Source organism: Molothrus aeneus, chromosome Z (genome assembly GCF_037042795.1).
Source record: "Molothrus aeneus isolate 106 chromosome Z, BPBGC_Maene_1.0, whole genome shotgun sequence".
Lineage (NCBI taxonomy): Eukaryota > Metazoa > Chordata > Aves > Passeriformes > Icteridae > Molothrus > Molothrus aeneus.
This window is the reverse complement of record NC_089680.1, coordinates 41,728,684-41,747,154: the sequence shown is the minus strand read 5'-3', so window position 1 is coordinate 41,747,154 and position 18,471 is coordinate 41,728,684. Positions and strand designations below refer to the sequence as shown.

The 18,471-nt window shown below is 41.7% G+C and overlaps 1 protein-coding gene across 4 annotated transcripts in view; it reads right to left on the bottom strand.

Annotated features, from left to right (window-relative positions):
* PALM2AKAP2 (PALM2 and AKAP2 fusion) overlaps positions 1 to 18,471 on the bottom strand; it is a 264,975-nt gene that overhangs the window by 75,273 nt on the left and 171,231 nt on the right. The window contains exon 1 of one of the 4 annotated variants that reach the window (XM_066569521.1): positions 16,753 to 16,809. The exons of the other annotated variants lie outside the window; for them this stretch is intronic. The gene's annotated coding sequence lies outside the window, so the exon portion shown is untranslated. Of the gene's footprint in view, positions 1 to 16,752; positions 16,810 to 18,471 lie in introns of those variants that run through there. 4 annotated transcript variants of the gene reach the window in all.

Genomic DNA, 18,471 nt, shown 5'->3' with positions numbered 1-18,471 from the left:
TTCTTTGTAGAGAATGGATTAGGGACCATCTGTTGATCCATTTCACCCTGGGAAGCATATGTGAGCATTTCTGATGGGTGTAAAGCTGGACAGTGTGCTCAGTCTGCATTCCTTTGACTGCCTTTCTCCCCATGGAGACACAGTTCATCTGGGATGTGTGACACTCCTTTCCATCCTGTGCAAGTCATTTTTCATTGCTATCAGCTATCCCTTGGTAGCACTTTATCTGAAGTGAAAAAAGCTGTTTATGGAAGAAAGTGTGATGCTCAATCCCAAGGATTACAACTGGGCAATGTTGGATCTGAGGGGTAAGCTTTCAATGTGCACAGAAACCTAGGGAAGAATAACCTCAGCCAAGATGTTACTTCCTGCCTTCTGCAGACAAAGAACCAACAGTAACAAAGCACATTTTGAGAAGAGCTAACAACTCATTGCTCTCTTTCAAAAGAGAGACTGAAGGAGAAAGTGCTTCTTTTCTGCTAATCCCTTTCTCCTAGACCTTCTCTTCCCCTCTGTCAGCCAGAGGGGCTGTTCATGTCTACCCCTACACTGCTATTTCAGTGACGCTCTAGTTTTAAGCAGTGTGTGTAGGAGAGTTAATTCAGACTCACAGACCTCAGACAGCTTGCTAGTCATGCTAATTAGCTGTCTAAGCAATGAGTATATTAGCTTTACAGCAGCACCAACAGATTTTACTTATATCAGAAACAATAATGCTGCCAGATGAAGCTGTAGGGTGTATATGGTAAGAAATTGGTGTAGAAATGAGCAAAAGAAGATAATTACCCCATTAGAAAGATTCCAAGTTAATGGTGACCAGGTCAAATTGAGGTTTTATTACATATGGATTCTGACCCTGATATTCTTTACCAACTGAACTAGGAAGAACAATTTGAAATTCAAGTGAACACAAACTCAGATCTGATTTCAAGGAGAATTTCCATCTGGAAAAATTGTGAAGAACTACTGACGAGTAATGCAGGTATCAAGGGCTAATAAGATTGCAAGGTGGAAAATGTGTGCATGACAATGGTGAAATTTCCAAACAGCTGAGGATTAAATCTAATAGGATTTGAAGTTGCAGATAAAAAGCCTTAAGTTTCAAGCCAAGTGAAACTGTATTTGAGTAGAATCCTCTTCATCACTGCCTTATTCACCTAATCAAGCTAACTGCCAAATCTACATGTTTACAACCCCTTATTGATTCCAAGTTGTGTTGTTCACTTCTGTGCCCCAGGGATTTTCAATCACTTGTGCAGTGCTGTCCCACATATTTTCCATTTAATTTCTGTTGTCAGGTGTCAACCTTTAAGATTTTTTTCTGCTGAATGTTCAGTAGTGTCCCAGTTACACATCACCAGGGAAATTTCAAAAATTTTCCAGTGAGGTGTCTTAATTGACTTAAAAACATAAGGGTCTTATAATGCAACACTTTCTCCTGGCGTTAGATTCTTCCTATAAACTTGACCAGCCTTATTTTTGACCTAGAGTTACCAGCAGGGTGATCAAAAGCAGAGTGGCCCTAATCAGATGTTAGACCTCCATCCCCACTCACCAGTTTCAGCTTCTTACCTTAAATCAGTCATGCCATCTGTAGGGAAAAGGCAATTAAATCAACCTGAAATCAACCGAAAACTCTTCTTTTTGGATTCACTGTTCCTGCATAGCCTTCACTGCCTGTCAAGACTGTTGGGAACTATTCCCGAGTATGACATATCATGGACACAGTTAGTTAGGCAGCTCTTCTTTAGTACGAAATAGGCTTTAAAGAATACATTGAAATGAGTATTATATCAAGGAAACTACAAATGCTAATAACCAAATATTTGACATATACAACCTTTTCCAACTACATGAGTGTTCTGAAAACCAAACAAAACCCTGTACCATGCACACATGCTTTCAAATAAAAAATACTCATCTGCATTTCTTCAATTAAAACGAACCATTGGTACTCAACAGCAGGCACCTAAATATTAATTGAGTTGTATACACATAGCTATATGAGAGTTGCATTGATGTGGACACCCCTTTGCAAATCTGCTTCATGAGGTCTGCTTTATCAAGATGATGAGCTGACATGGAAGTCATAAGTGCGAGAAAAAAAGTCATTCACATTTTGTGATAATTAGCCTCTAAGAGGGAAATTACAGGGAACTTACTTTGACATTCAATAACTCTAAATCTACAGGAACCCCTCCCAGACTGTTCTTGCTAAATCTTCTGAGTCTGATTCAGCCTCAAAATCCCCTTGCTTCAGTACGTAGTGTACTTTAGTTGAACTGTTGTGCTGCATTTGGCTGGGGCAGAATTAACTTTCTTCAGAGTGGCTGGTATGGAGCTATATTTTGTACTTGTGCTGAACACAGGGTTGATAATACAGAGATGTTTTTATTATTGCTGAGCAGGGCTTACACAGAAACAAGGCCTTATCTGCTCTTTGTTCTTGCATGCTGGTGAGGAAGTTGGGAGAAGACACAGCTGGGGCAGGTGACCCAAACTGACCAAAGAGATTTCCAGGCCACGTGACATCATGCTCAGTACATAAAGGTGGGAGGAAGGAGGGGAGTATTTGGAATGATGGTGTTTGTCTATGCAAGTAACTGTTATGCATAATGGGGCTCTCCTCTCCTGGAGATGGCTGAACACAAGCCTGCCACGGGAAACAGTAAAATAATTCCTTGTTTTGTTTTGCTTTGCTTGTGTGTGTGGCTTTTGCTTTCTTTACTGAATGGTTTTGACCTCAACCCATGAGTTTTCCAGCTCTTATCCTTTCAATTCACTCCTCAGCCCCACAGGTGTGGGAATGAGTGAACGACTGCCTCGTGCCTGATTGCTGGCTGAGGTTAAACCACAACACATGCAAATAAGGTAACTCAAATACACCAATTTGAGAAAACAGCATTATATATGCTAACCAGCATTATATAAAGGCTAACTTTTGGTTGTTTCTACTCGCATATGTTCATATTTTTGCAAGATACAAGTGATGTCCTAAAACTTCTATACTAAAAACAACACCTTGAACTTAATGTGCCATTCTTCTTTAAATGCCTCTTCAACATATCAGAGCATCTGGTAGACAACAGACATGCTTTATGAAAGCCTAAGAACCAAGTACAAGGTAGTGCTATGTCATCTGCTATGCATGTGCCTCTGGAGAGGCATTTGCTATCCATGTGCCTCATGTGAAAGCTTGCCTTACCACAGCTCCACATACAGTAGAAAAAAACCTTGAACTCCCATTTTGCTTCCATTATCGCTACATTTGGTGACAGAGCCACATTCCAAGCTAATAAAATGAAGGACTTTGGATCTCACTCTCCCTGCTTATGTCATACTTGAGTCTTTCACAGGAAGCCAAAAATAATTGAGGGGGCAGGTGACTACTGTCCCATGAGTCAGTGCAGATGTGGCACACCACATTTTCCCCACCCATGTCAATTCAGGCTGCATGGGTAAAGCTAGCAATTAAGAGTACAAAACAATTATTCTTCCTGACATCATTCCAGCCTCAGACCGTAAGAGCTTCCTTTCACCCTGCCTCTGCCTCACTGTTTTTCTTCAACCATTTCCCAGGCTTTATCTTGTGACAGTTTTGGCGTAGAATAATGCAAGTCCAGAATCACCAAAAAGGCTATATGTTTCAAACTATGAATATCTGTTCCACCAGGAGCCAAGGAATACCTAATTCTACCAGTGTAAAAGTCTGAACAAGCAATAAGCATTATGCTTGATTGTCCCATGCTGCAATAGGAAAAAAAAAGCTGCAAATCTTTGAAGGCTTCTTTTTATCTTCTGGGACTGGCTGGTCCTGCAGGCAGGGATACAGCTGACTTTTAAAAGCATAGCCACAAAAGTAAGAGTTAACCTAGGAGGCTGCAGTTAAGGACCTATCCACATGTTACCTCTTTCTGCTCTTCAGGCAGAAAGGAGGAGGCAGGGAGGAGGAGGTGACTTGTTACCTAGAGTTAAACCAAGACCTGTAGAAACTTCAGCCTGTCAATCACAACCATTGAAAAGGTTTTAGGTTTGAATTTTACTGGAACTAGTATGCAGAGACAAGGTAATTTTGCTCTTGGCTAGCACTTGTGGGCTCTGTGGTGCTTATCGGTAGCAATGCTGTCTACTGATCTACTGCTGTCTACTCTATCTGCTGTTTTTATTCTCTATCTTGTCTACTTGAGATTTTGGGACAGAAACTATACCTTATAACAGGTTTATATAATTACTTAAATCCTATATTAAATCTTAATTAGGGATGTAACAAAGAACTATTAATAATATTCAGAGCAGCATTAATCTATCCCTGCTCTTTCACTTGAATGGTAACAGGAACTAGACCATCAGGGAAAGAAATTGAAGGCAATTTGAGTTTTGAGAGAAATGGCAGAACAAGAGCTTGGGATCTGCATAGCTGCAATAGCTTGGGTCTGCAGGAGATCCCAAGGAATGAGGAAAAGGTGGGATGGTGAGCCTACTTACAGTCTGATAAAGTAAAATACATGTACAGGACATCATAAAACTCAAACCCCGATGCTGAGCAAGTGTTTCAATAAAAGTGACTTCAACACAAACTAAAAGAGGGTAATGTCAAACCCTAGTTTAGGCATCTTGCCTGATAAATACAAAAATGGAATATACCCTACCCCACTACCACCCTTAAAAAGCATTTTTCCATTCCCTCAGTGGCAGTCAGGCAGGATCAGTAATTATCAAACTGTTTCATAGAGAGTGCCATAAAAGAGATTTCATTCTCACTGAACTGTAAAGTTAACCCGGGCAATCTCTGAACCTTCAGAAAGAGCTATCTTTTGTGAAAATTAACTGAACCGACTATGCTTTAAACTAAAAACAAATCAGGAATTAATTTTTCAATTCTACACGAAACCGAAACCTTTAGAGTGACAGTTGTACCTTTAAAAGTTTTCACTAAGATCACATAATAATATCCTGAGGAAAACTAAAGCAACTTTTTTCCCTCTCAACAATATCAGTTCACAGCTGAACAACAGAAGGGTGGAGGAGGAAATTCCTTTATTCTCACCTTCCAAAAAAAAGTTCCTTTTCAGCAAGCTTAGTACAATGAGTTTGTCATCAATTGTTTGCAGGAAACATCTTACATTTTTTCCTTCTATGCAATGAGTTTAATCACAGAAGGCTGACTTAATTTTATAAAGAAAACAAGGCAAAGGAAAGGCAAAAGCTATGGTCACATAAGATCAGAAATCCCACCAATCTCAGTAAAAGAACCCACACAATGTTCACAGAAGATTCAAGCAATGTATAAACACAAGACCAGAGCACAACAAGAATAACAGCACATAGACAGCATTCCCATTTTATGCCTGGACTAACCAGAGTTTGTAGATACCTTTTTAATTTTATTGTTTTCATTTTATTGTTTAATTTAATTTAATTTTATTGTTAGCAAATAAACTACTTGGTCTGCAGCAACAATACTGCAACTGGCAAGAACAAGAATTCAAAAGCAAAAATTAAACTTTTAGTAATTTTTTTAAGAGGTTTTCTAGTTTTTCTCTAGCGAAAACTATTTCTGATGCAGCTTTTCCTGATGGAATACAAGCCAACTGCTGCTTTTCCATGTAAAGCTCTGATCTTTCTTTGAAAGAATCAACAATAATGCAGTAACGCACAGTTGTTTGAGAAGGTTATATTCTAGAAGGACATAGAAAGGCATGGATGAATTGTGGTTTTGGCTGCTTAAATCAACCCCTGTATAAGCTTGTGTCAGCCCTGGGGCTTTACTGCCCCAAACCAGGGCACTGCTCCTAGTCTATCTTTTGGAAAGGCGAAGCAGCATTCTGGGAAGAGACCAGCAATAAGATGTAGCCTTCAAGGTGTCCACCAGGCTTCCTGTTCTGTAGGAGGGTTATGCATGCCATGTATACCTATCTGATGCTGAAAATGCAGATACAGGAGTATCAGCAAAGTGAAAAAGCTTTCCTGGTAACTGCATTCCAGGAAGGCCTTTGTAAATGCACGCAATATCTTAGGAGCAAATATATAATTCAGCCAAGCTGCCCAAGGTACAATGTGAGCAGTGAATCAGATGAAGGACTGTCACGGTGACAAGGATCAAATCTTTTACTCTGTCACACCACCAGATCTGTGTTAACTCTCCAGCAGCTCAGGCAGTTACCAACTCCCTGGTGCACAGCTGGCAGGAGAACTTGGGTCTGCTGACAAGATTCTTCTGTGTGCTCCCACCACTACTGTCATACATCACACTGCTTTTTAAACACACATCTCTCTGTGAGAAAGAAACTGACAGTATCAGTTGAACACTCAGACCTCTTCCCTGAAGAAAATGACTCAACCTTCCTCTCAACCTCACACAAATCAAACAGTGACCAGAAAAAGTTTGGTTATGTACACTTTACTCTTATATTAGGCTCTTGACACCCAGTGCCAACAAACACTTAGAAAAACCCCTTATGTAACACCAAAAGAAGAGAAGCAAACAAGAAACAGGCTAAAGGTGGAGGGAGGACCTGGGTTTTGCAGAACAAAAGCCCAGAAATTCATTAGTGAGACAGACATTGCAAATGTAACACAGACTAGAAGATACAAGAGTTGCCCCCTCCTACTGAACAAGGGTCTGAGCCAACACCATTGCCCTGGCCAAGTTGACTTGCATGGTCAGATCCCTGAGCAGAGCTGCCTGCTCCAGGGCAATGATGCTACCCACCATTTCCTTCCCATCACAGATCTCGGGAGAACCAGGATCCTGCCCTGCCACTCCGAGGACAGCTGTTTTTTGCTGTTATCCTTTTAACAGCCAAACCAAAGAAACTCTGGCAACACTGTCACAGACTGTGGGAAACACTGAGAGAGACTAATAACATATTTCTCAGTTATTTGTGTTTGTTAGCACAGAGGAAAATCAGAGGGTCTTCTTCTGCCAAGGCTGGGCCTTTGGCTTGAAGGATTTGAAGGAGGAGTAGCTTATTTCAGAACTTTTCAGAAAAGGTTATAAGCCTCAGCATCTGAACAAGAACAACAAAAGACTCAGAGAAGCCTTTCTTTCAGATTTGTCAGGTCTTTATAATACACTCTGAATCTAAATATTTTTGTTAGTTTTTAACTCTGCAGCCCAGGAAATATTTTAAAACTTAAAGATTAAAAAAAAAATTGCAGTTAACAAGTCCAAATTTGTTATCAGTGAAGCTGCTGTATAGTTACATAAAAGAGGATTTTATTGATTCCTGAAAACTGCAGAAGAGAAAAATTTGGTTTTAGTCTCTTGTGATATTTTTTCTATCATCTATGGTAAGCTCCATATCAAGCCCACATAATCAAAGTAAGTACAAATTAACTAGAAAATTTCAAATATTGTTCAATAGCATGAATTAACTGATGTCTAACAACAGAATATACACACAAAATCTGTTTCACCAAACCAATGCAAAATGTATCACCCAGCATCTAGTCCCAAACCTGAAATGCAACAGAGCAGCAGAGGCCTGTTTCCATACTGCCCAACTTCTTAAAATGCCTGAGGTCTGGCCTGACTAGGAAGAACCTAGAAATTTTGTGATCATGACCCTCTACAGTGGAGGTCTATTGTTGCTGGAGCCCACTGCCATTTTCTTGAGGAATTAAACCATCAAGTCCCTATAAAATCTTGGCATTGTGCCTAGCAAATTGAAGTCCTCCTGCTGTGAAACTGGGTCCCCTTTAAAGATGTCGGGCACACTATTTCAAACTCACATTTGCCACAATAAAAACTGTAAATTGTTCAGCGTCTCCTTTTTCCATTTATCCCCCTCCCTTTTGCTTCCAAAAGAAATTATTCATTAGATCCAGCAGCTGGAAAGATAATTTATATGGCATGATGCATTTCCCAATGCATCATCTGACAGATGACTAATGCCAATGGGATATTGGACAAAGCATCCATGTACACATGGGCCTTTTTACTACAGAGTCAGTCCCCATCCATAAGATACCCCTGTGTCCTGCTGCTACAATTCTACTGAAGTTCCAAATCCTCACCACTTAAGAATGCACAGCCAAAGAGCTGGTAAGTACCTGCAGAGGTAACTTGGCATGATGGTGTTCAGATGTTTAATGTTGACTCTCCCAGTCTGGACCAGCAGTTGTATCTGTGTCTGGAAGATACAAACCCTCAAAAAGGTTGTGTGAGCAGTGAACCGTGGCCTGATGTTTCACATTTTCTGCCGAAGTGTCACTATCTGCAATGCGTGGAACATTGAAGAGCAAATTCTTCAATGAAAGAAGACAAAACTGAGTGGGGCTCAACCAGAGCCCAGCCCTGTTGCTCTTCAGAGGTCATGCAGTATAGCATGAGTGCTGTCCACGTGTCACAGGCTGACACAGAGGAAAAGATGGCACAGGTTACACTGGTAGAAGTGGTTTAGTCTTTAATTATCTCAGATCCACTGCATCTGCAGATGAACACTTCTTGACAATGCAACTTTGCCACAGCTTTAAATGCCATCTTGCTCTCCATTTACTGAATACTAGCATAAGTAACCTCCTCTCACTTTCTTTCACACTCACCACCATTTTTAATAGAAACTGAGCGCTTGATGTGACAAAACTTATGTACTTTTTTCTTTTTTGCCTCTGGGTTTCTTACCAGTATCTAACATGACAACAGACACAATCACACGTTACCATCTGCACCTGCAGGATTCCAGTTTTATTTTCCTTTCTGCAGAAACACATCCTGAAGACATGGGAAAGGGAATGCTTAAAAACATCATGTACGTACTCCTCTGCTCCCAAGGACATACATCCCAGGTAGGTGGTGATCAGTTGGTAATATCCCATTGGAAAAGTCCCTTTTTTGACAGTTCACTCTGCCAAGAACTTAGGGAGTTGGCTTGATTTCTCTTCAGAAAGCATGGATAATACAGAGTCTTGGAGCATGCAAGAGAACAGTCCTATCATCCTTTTCTTCCAGAAAGAAAACAAGTTTCCAGCAGGACACGGTTTAATACAGACCCTACCCAGCTCTCCACAAAGTCACATCCCTCATTCAGGCCAGCAAGATCCAGCAAGATGACCTGCCAGAGTCAACAAGAACGGTAGGCAAGGCGTGCCCAACAGCTGAACTTCTGGGTTTTCCCCACATCCCACTATAACCAGAGAAGAATAAAGCAATTTTGCTGTGGAACTGTTGCTGCTATACAAATGAAACCCCTGAATAATGGAGAAGCCTGGGGAATGAATGACAGTCAGAATAGCCTAAAAACATTTTATTCAGAGCAGAAGTTCATTTGAAAACAACATCTGACAAAAAGACAAGAGCAAAGGATTTCCCCACAAGAAACATTAATTCTATTGTAGTCTCTTATTTTCAGCACACTTCACCCTGAAAGATAGTTTGTCTCAGTCACCTAATATTTGGAAACCAACTCTACTTCTGACCACCAGCCCCCAGCCCCAAGAAATAAATGAAAAGTCAGTGGAATTAACTGCCACTCAGAGCTAAATTCTGGAGAGCCCTGCTCATGAGCTGATCTTATCACAAACTGGCTTCAGGACTGTCTAAATATGGCAGTAGCTGTTGTCAGCTTTCCAGTGACAGCTCCAAATGTGAGTTTTTTCCCCTAAGGGTGATCCTCCTAGAAATTTCAAAATTACCTGAGCTATCTCTGAGTTAATTAGATGGAAAAAGATTTTTCAAGAAGTTTAAGGGCTTAAAATATATCCCAAAATGCCAAAAATGTCAACTAATTAAAAGATATTTTTAATTTGAAGTGAGAACTATTCGCTAGAAGTCTGTCAATACACACTCTGAGCTGCTGTGCCATGCCACTTCTGTTCTCATAAACCAAGTTGATAAGCACATTTTATACATCAAAATGAGCATAAGCCTGGGCCTTACAAATGTATCCCTTTAGAAAGCCAAAGAGGCAACAGGACAGAGGTGTTTTGAGTGCCCATCAAAAATGCTGTTAAAAGGTTTCATTTTCAGAAAGTGAATGGGCACTCCTTCAGTCTATGTTAGTTCCTCTTTTAAAAAGTACACTTCAAATTTTAAAGAACTCCCCAAAAACTGCAGCTGCTGCTCTCCTTCCTCAGAGCTGCTGTTCAGAGATTCAGAGGAGACTCATATGGATTTGAGAGTCAGAGAGGAAGAACAAGCTTTCATTGGCAGTAATGTAAGAGGAAGGTAATATGTCTCCGACATTTTTAAATTAAACAAAGCCAGGAATTGAAACAGAAGAGTGTTAGTGAAAGTACACATTATAATGTAGTAATACAAGCATTGTGGAGACTGGGAACATCAAATGGATGCAGGACAGGCTCAGGCACTTATCAAATCAAAGAACAGCATCTAAAGCCAGCACAGGTTCTTCTGTGCTACTCTTTAGATCTAACTAAAGTATCAAAATGGTTGGTTTGATTAAGCCAGTTTCCAGTGATACACTGACCAGTGTGTTCAGTATATGTACCGCTTTCACAACAGAAAAATACAGAATTGTCAAAGTTTTACTGTTGTTGTTCTGAGGGCCTTTTCTAAACTAAATGAATATACGACTCTATTAAAATACTGAAAATACACAATCAAATGGAAAAGTCAGACCATAACTTTGGCTAACAATTTCTCTTTTTAATGATTGCAACCAGCAGCAGGAGCAAGGAACAATGAAGAACTGGATCAGTCTCTGCTCTGCCGAGCTCAGCCAAGCCCTGCCAGAACAATTCTGCTGGGAACCTGCCCTGGTGTGTCCCTGTCTCAGCCCCACATTGTGTGAAACAACATGGTGTTGAGGCCTGAATGTTTTTGAATTCTCATGGCTACATTTCCTACTAATGCACCTGGTCCTCCAGATCTTCCTTGATATTTTGGCCATAGTCATCCTCTCCTAAGTGCAAGCAAGCTGTGCCAGTAAGACATGTATTGAAAACATAGGGACAGTCAGCACAAGCCGCAACGGTTTGTTCACCTTGCATATACTTAGTTTTAAAATCAGGTTAAATGACTCTCTGGGTTTATTGATAGTAGTTCCCACACCAGCATGTGGGTTCTCAAGAGCACTGCCAGCAAAAACCTCTTCTTGCGCTCACTCTTGGGGCAGGGTAGCAGCTAATAGGGAACTCTAAAATTGGAAATAAATGACCTATTTCTGAGGAAAGCTGATAGAATAACATTTAAAGGTTAGAGGTTGGCTTCACACTGTCTTCCTTACAAGGCTACAGGAGTACTGTGATACACTCCTAACAGACCAGAATTAGAGAGACAAAAGATCTGTACAAACCAACTCAACAACTTTAACAAAACCAATCTTTACTGCTTTACTTGTGCAAGCTTTATTAATACATGTACATCTATTTAATTAGTTTGCCAGTAGAGTTTGGTGCAGGATGCTAATACAGGTGTAAATTTCATCTCATTCCTTTTTCTGGTCTGTCATCTTCCTGAAACCTGCCCTAGAAGGGCAATTAGGAAAAAAAAAGGGAAGGGAACTTCTTAAAAGTGAAGCTTTTGCAAACATGGGTGAATCTTGTTTGTATATTAGCAGCTCTGTTAGGGATTTCTTCTCAACTGGCACTACTAAACTTGCTCCACATTTAATGAGATATAGAAATAGGGCACTCCAAGCATGTATACAGATGGAGCTGTATTTTTCCCTGGAGTGCTGGGGAAAAATGGCTGTTATTAAGCTCAACTCAAACAACCCTGGTGTCACTGTCCTAGAACACGAGGCATAAGATGTCCACTTGAATTCTTGGGTTTAATGGTTAAAAAATAAGATCCCTGTTCTCAAGTATCAGTCCCTGAGAAGAACTGTTAGGAAGGAAGCTCCATGTCCTCAGATGCATCTGCACCCAGGCACAGTCAAAACGACTTAGTAACTCAGTGATTGAAGCAGTGGTGTTTGTGGGTTTGGTGGTGTTTATTTATCTGCTTGGTTGGTTTTGTCTGCTTGTTTGTTTTGGGGTCTGTTTGTTTAAGTGAGTATAATCCTAATGTGCCACCAGTTTAAAGGTATTTGAAAATTAATATGACAGAAGATTATTTTTTTGCACTATTTTGTTGAAGTGGTCAACTTTAATGGATAGAAAGGGACTAAATGAGACGTATACAAGTCACCCTTCCCTGCCAGTACTACACCCACTACACCCTTAAAAACTTTTCCTGATTCATGCATGAATTATACTAACAGATGTTGCATAAAATAACACAAAAACATGTAGAATAAAGCTGGTAAAACACAGAGAACCCTTCCCTTCTGAGGTACATATGGTGATGTGAATTTAGTAATTGATACAGACAGTTTTGTGCTCTTTTCCCCTTTTGAATCCAGAAACACAGAAGAACAGGAAAATTATGATGCCCAGAGCCCCAAAAGAAATTATTGCAACCAAGAGATTCTAGAGAAAAAAAAATCCAGAGCTTTGGAAGCATTCTTTCCCCCTGGATCATGATTCATTTCTTTAGTCAATTAGATAAAGATGGAAGAAAATTCCAAGATGAACAGGATACACTTACATGATTCAGTAGCACATACCAAAGTTTTCCCTAGAGCTTGTGCATGTCTTTTAAAGCAATATTCCTAACCTTTCTAATAGATGTAGATATGTTTTGGAGGAAATCTGATTTATTTTAAATACAATATTGTTTTTCTCTATTATTAATAAGGGATTAAATAAATAATTCTCTGCCAGTATAATACCTAGGGAAAACTCTCATTTTCACACTACACTGCATGTAAGTCTCACACTGAGCAATGCAACACTTGAGTCTTGTTACAATACAGTATTTTAATAACACTTCTGAGGAATTATTCTGAGGATACAGTTTTCTCCTGGAGATCCAGTATCTTACCATCATCAAATAAACAAAAAGTGAACTTTGAACTCTCATTAACTATAAACTTAAATAAAACAATCTATTTTTAAAATTAAGGATGGCATGATTTACAGTTATAATGGATTAATGAAGGTTATTCACCACCAAAAGTAAGAACAATAATTTGTGCTGATGACCCAGAATTTTAATATGAAAAAAATGTATCCTCTTTTTTGTTAATTCTGTCATAATACCAGAAAAGTCAAGCGCTGTCTATGTTATTACTTGGGAAACAAGCCTGCAGTAGCAGCTGAAATGACAGTTTCAACTTAGTGAGTTTGAGTGAAAATTATGGAAAAGCCCTGAAGACTGTCCAATGTAGAGAAGAAACAAGAATTCTGTTGTACAGGTAAAAAACTTTGGCACTGATGATTCACACTTGTTTTTTGGGATGGACTAAGATACATATGTGATCTCCTGAAGTTGTTGTGTGCGACATGTATTTTTTAAAGCTTTGTACACATTTCAGTACTGAATAACCATGACTCTTAACTGATGACAGAAAATACTGGAAGGGCCTTCATCTTAATCAATATCTAGATTCCTGCAGTCAACTTCAATGACTATGATGACTGGTTACCATAAGGTATTCAAAAACCCCCCGAATTCCCAATCTGACTCTGTGAAAATGTTTCCCATTTAGCATAATATGGGATAGTTAATGTTACCAACTACAAGTGAACATCTGTTCTTGTTAGATGGCTGAGATGGAAACTATTCCTAACTGCCTTACCCCAAGAGGAAGACTGCAAGGTTTGCTTCCTCACTGGAGACTAACCAGCAGAATCATTCTCCAGGTCCCTCCCTATCAAGCTGTACTGTGAAATACATTCTTAGCAGCAGAAGAATCCCAGATAGGAGAGTTCAAAGATTATGGACTTTGCTAATTTACCGGAGCAATGCATGCCAAAGTCTTACAGTTAGTTCAGCAGATAAGACTTAAAATTTTGGAGATGTAGAAGAAAAAGAGCACCACTTTGACGTATGGCTCAAAGAAAACTACATAAATTATAGATATAACGGCATCTGTTGGCATTCATTCAGTGCTGCTGCTATATTTCAAAATTAAGCCTAATTTTATAGAACTGCACTCTAGTGGTCTAGGTCAGCAATCAACTTAAGAACATTCCTCTACAAGACCAATGCAATATTTAGGTAAGCTGGCATCATCGTCAATTAACAGGCCAGCTTTTTTTTTCCACAATAATTTGAATGCCAAGCCTATCTACATCAACTTCAATGGACTTGGTCCTAGTGGGTGGGAGTATTGGAAAAGACTTTTCCTCAATGAATTATCTGTCCAGAATTTCCTATGGAACCTTCATTAAGTTTTGGTATTGAAACAAATAATAAAAAAATCCGCCTAAAAATGGGAAATAGGCAATGAAAATTGTATCAAAATTACACAGAATTCAGGCTGAACTCTAGCCATCCAAGAAACAGGGTGCACATGAGAACAAAGATCTGCCCCTTCAGCACAGCCTGCTTGAAGAGACAGCTGCCGCAGCTTTTCATTTTTTAAAGGGGGGTAGGAGGAAGAAAGAGACCATTTGGTAGCTTGAACAACCCTCTTTATCCCACAGCCATAAATGTACTGCCCATCAGCTGAAGTCAGAACTGCCTGAGAATCAGTACAGCAGCACATGAACAAGAGAAAAATCACACTGTGAATAGTGACAATAGGGACAGTTCTGGATGATGCTTTATGTAGCTCTTCTTGTCTTGCTATAAATGGAGTATCAATAGTAGTTGCTAAATCAGCAGGTGTTTCCAGTAGCAAAAGTGAATTTTGACGTTTAGACAAGACAAACCAGCCATGAATCAAATTATCTTATGATCAAAGTACACATCAAACTGCTCAGTATTCTGCTGGCTGTATTTTTCACTCTGTAAGTCATATGATCCTGTGTTCTTAACTCTAGCCAAAACTGTGGCTGAAGTCACAGGAGTTTGGAGTAATTTAAAAGGACTGCACACATCCCTTGTACAGAAGCTGCACATCCACAGTGAAGAGAAATAACCATCAGTGGCCACAAGACCTATTTTTTTACTGGCACTATTACAAAATATCTATAAATATGGCTTAATTTACTTAAGAGCTCACCTGGGACTTGTACTCTTTGGACAGCTAGGAAAACTAATACAAAAACAAGGAATCAGTTCTCAAAAGCCAGCATCTGTATGTAACATTTTAGATTTCTCAACACTTATTTTGGCAGAGGCTTCGGCAGGGCAGCAAATGGACTGGCATTCAAATATAAAATGAAGATCAATCGATAAAAAACACTTAATACTGAGTGGTCAGAAATGCTTGCAATGAATACACTTAAATGAAAACAATTTCCGCTGTAACTTCTGCTGTGTGCAGAGACATAAAAACTGTGATCTAAAGACATGAAAAAAACTTGTATTTCTTAGGGAAAAAAACAGTCACACACTATAACAGATGCTGATATATACATACACAACTTCTTTGGGTTCCTGAGGCTGCTGAGATCAGAAAACGTAATTGTGAAATTGAAATAAATCCCTGCCAGATAGGCAAAACCTCTGCAAAACACTTACACAGCATGAATACAAATTGACATACCAGAGCTATGAGACAATGCTAGAATCAGAGAATATCATTACAACGTTGAACTGCTAATCACCACCTATAATAAAACAAGTTTATTTCATTGGTAAAAATCACAACTGGGGGTATATGCTCTGTCTCTTCTAACAGCAGGCTGGTACTTGCACCTAATGTACATCTTCTGGGACCTGACAGGCAATTCATCTTAAGATAAAAACCTAACTTCAGTGTGATGACTGCTCTTTAAGGCTAATGATTAATGTCATCAGGAACTCAAACACGGTATACCCACAATAGCTGCCGGCCTGCTCACCTCAGTAATAATTTCAATAACTTTTTTTCAGAGACACCAGTGTTTCGGAAGTTTACACTGCAGTGGTCCTCAGCAGAGGCCAAACAAAAAAGAAAAAAAATATTTAAAACTCATGAACTCGCTTTGCTGTTACAGAGGAATCTAAAAATAGAAATACTTGGAACAAAGATACAGGGGATTTTCTGTTCAAAATGGGGAGTCCAGGAAAATTTGAGATCGCCATAAAAAACACATGCTGATTAAAAAATAATTACGTCACAGGTTTCTCAGGCTCTGGCTGAACCCCCTCCACACGCCCCCTCCGTGCCCACAGCCCGCTCGTCTCCCAGGCACAGCGGCGGCCCCGGGAGGGCGGCGGAGTCCCCGGCGGGGGCAGAGCCGCCCCAGCCTACGGACACCGGGGGGATGCGGGCACGGACCCGGCGGTCACTACGCGGCCCCCCACGCCGGCGGAGCTCCCGGCAGTCCGCCCGGGCCGTGCACGCCGGGGGATCCCGCGGGGCTGGCGGGCACGCGGCGCAGGACTGCCCATGGCAAGGCTAGAATTGTCCCCCTTCGGCATCCCCTCTTTCCTCCTGGCCTCTTCCCTTCCTCTCCGCGCATCTGCATTCTCCTTTCCTCTTCTCCTCTCTCCCTCCCCGCGATTCCATCTTCCCTTTTCGCTTTTCCCCTGCCCTTCCTCGCACCTCTACCGACAGACCGTCACCTCCCCCGCCGCGCCCTGCCTATCCGCCCTCTCCCCTCTCCCGCTCGCAACCCGCCGAGGGCCAGCTCGCCGGCGCCGCAGCCACCGCCGCCTCCCTTCCCTCCGCGCCGGGAGCCGCTCTCTCGCTCTCTCTCTCTCTCTCTCTCTCTCTCTCTTATACACACACACACACACACACACACACACACACACACACACACACACACACACACACACACGCGCGCGCGCGCGCGCGCGCGCAGACAGACAGGCAGGCAGACAGAAAGACGCCGCGCGGACGCGCGCATCCCGGCGCTCGGAGGTACCTTATCCAAACCGCTCCCGCTCCTCGGGCTCGCAGCGTGCGCTGCCAGCTCCGCGCGCACCCCCGGCTCGTCGGGTCCCCCTTCCTCCTCCTCTTCCTCCTCCTCTTCCTCCTCCCCACCTCCCTCCTCGCCCGCCCCCTTCGCCGACGCCGAAAGAGGGGGGCAAAGCCGCCGCCCGCCTCGTCCCGCTCCGCCCCGCCCCGCCCCGCCTCGTCCCGTCGCGCCCGTCCCGTCCCGGCCCGCGGGGCGATGCGCTCCGTGCGGAGGCTCCGCGGCCGCCCCTGCGGCCCCCGCCCTGCCGCGCTCGGGTTACCCTCCGCCTGCGAGCCTCTCCTGTTACGATGCCCGCGGCGGGCGGGAGGGGAGGGAGCTGGGACCGGGGGGGGGCCGAGCCCCGTCGAGAAGGAAAGGAACGCGGCCCCGCGGCTCGCCTCCGGGGAGTGCACGGGGCGGGAGCTTCACTCCGCCGCCAGCTCCGGGGGTTTCCAAGCCGCGGGTTTCGGGCTGTTTTCTTTTTGTTTGGTTTTGGCTTGATTTTCTTTATTGGTGTGGGGGTTTTTTGGTTTTTTCTTTTTCTTTTTTTTTTTTTTTTTTTTTTTAATAGGTAGTACTGCTGTCCCGGACTTCTTCAATGTTGCCTGGATCCCAAATATGCTTGCAAGGATTCCCATTGATGTGCTATTCTTCCTGTGAAGAAGCTCTGCCTTTTATTTTTTGTTTCAATACCAGCTTAATTATCCCCTCAGCTCCTGTGCTGGAGATGAGGAACAACTAACCCTTTCTTTAAGCTGGAGATGGGAACAATTAACCCTCTCTTAGACCTGCTCATGGGTTTGTAGATCTCCACAGTAATCTCTATACATCATTACATTTCCTGGCTGAAGAGTTGTAGGTTACTCTCACGGGGACCTTTGTTCACAGACAGTTCTGTACCTCCTAGTGGCCTTGATGCACTCCTGAGCATGACCCTGATCTAACAGATCTAATTTGAGTTGAAGAAATACACAGGATTTAAGATGTGATCAAAGCACGGATTCATACAGTGGTACAATGATATTTTCCTTGACAATACTTCATGAGGATCTTCTGAGCACAGGAGGTGATGTTTCTATGGCCTGTCATAACCCTGAGACTTTACTCATGCCAGCTCAGAGCCCACCATTTTTAATGACTGTTTGTCCATGTGTGTTATTTTACATTCACCTGTACTGGATTTCTGATATTGAACATTCAATCTCATAATGTCCAGATATAATTCTTCACAATCTTTCCTCTTATTACTGCCAAATAATTTCATTTTGATGAACTTTGCTATTTGACTCCATTCCCAGGAAAGGCATGAGTACATTGAACAGCACACATTGCAACACTGACTCTTGCAGAACTCTACACCAACCAGCACCTCCCTCCATTGTGAGAACTGGTGATTTATTCGTGTACTTTGAATTTTATCTTCTAAGCAATTACCGAGCTTAGAAGCGCTTTCCCTCCTGTTGTTTTCTCTGCTTAGTCTCCTTAAAAGCCTTTGTCAAGAACCTTTTAGACACCCAGTCTGATATGGAAATTAGATCACCCTTATCCACGTTTTTGTTTACCTTTTCAGAGACCTCCAAAAGGTTTGTTTAAGGCAGGACTTTACAGCAGCAATGTTGACTCTTCTCAGATAGATTGCAGTAAGTGTCCTTTAGTTCTAGCCCAATTAGCATCTCTGTATTTGGA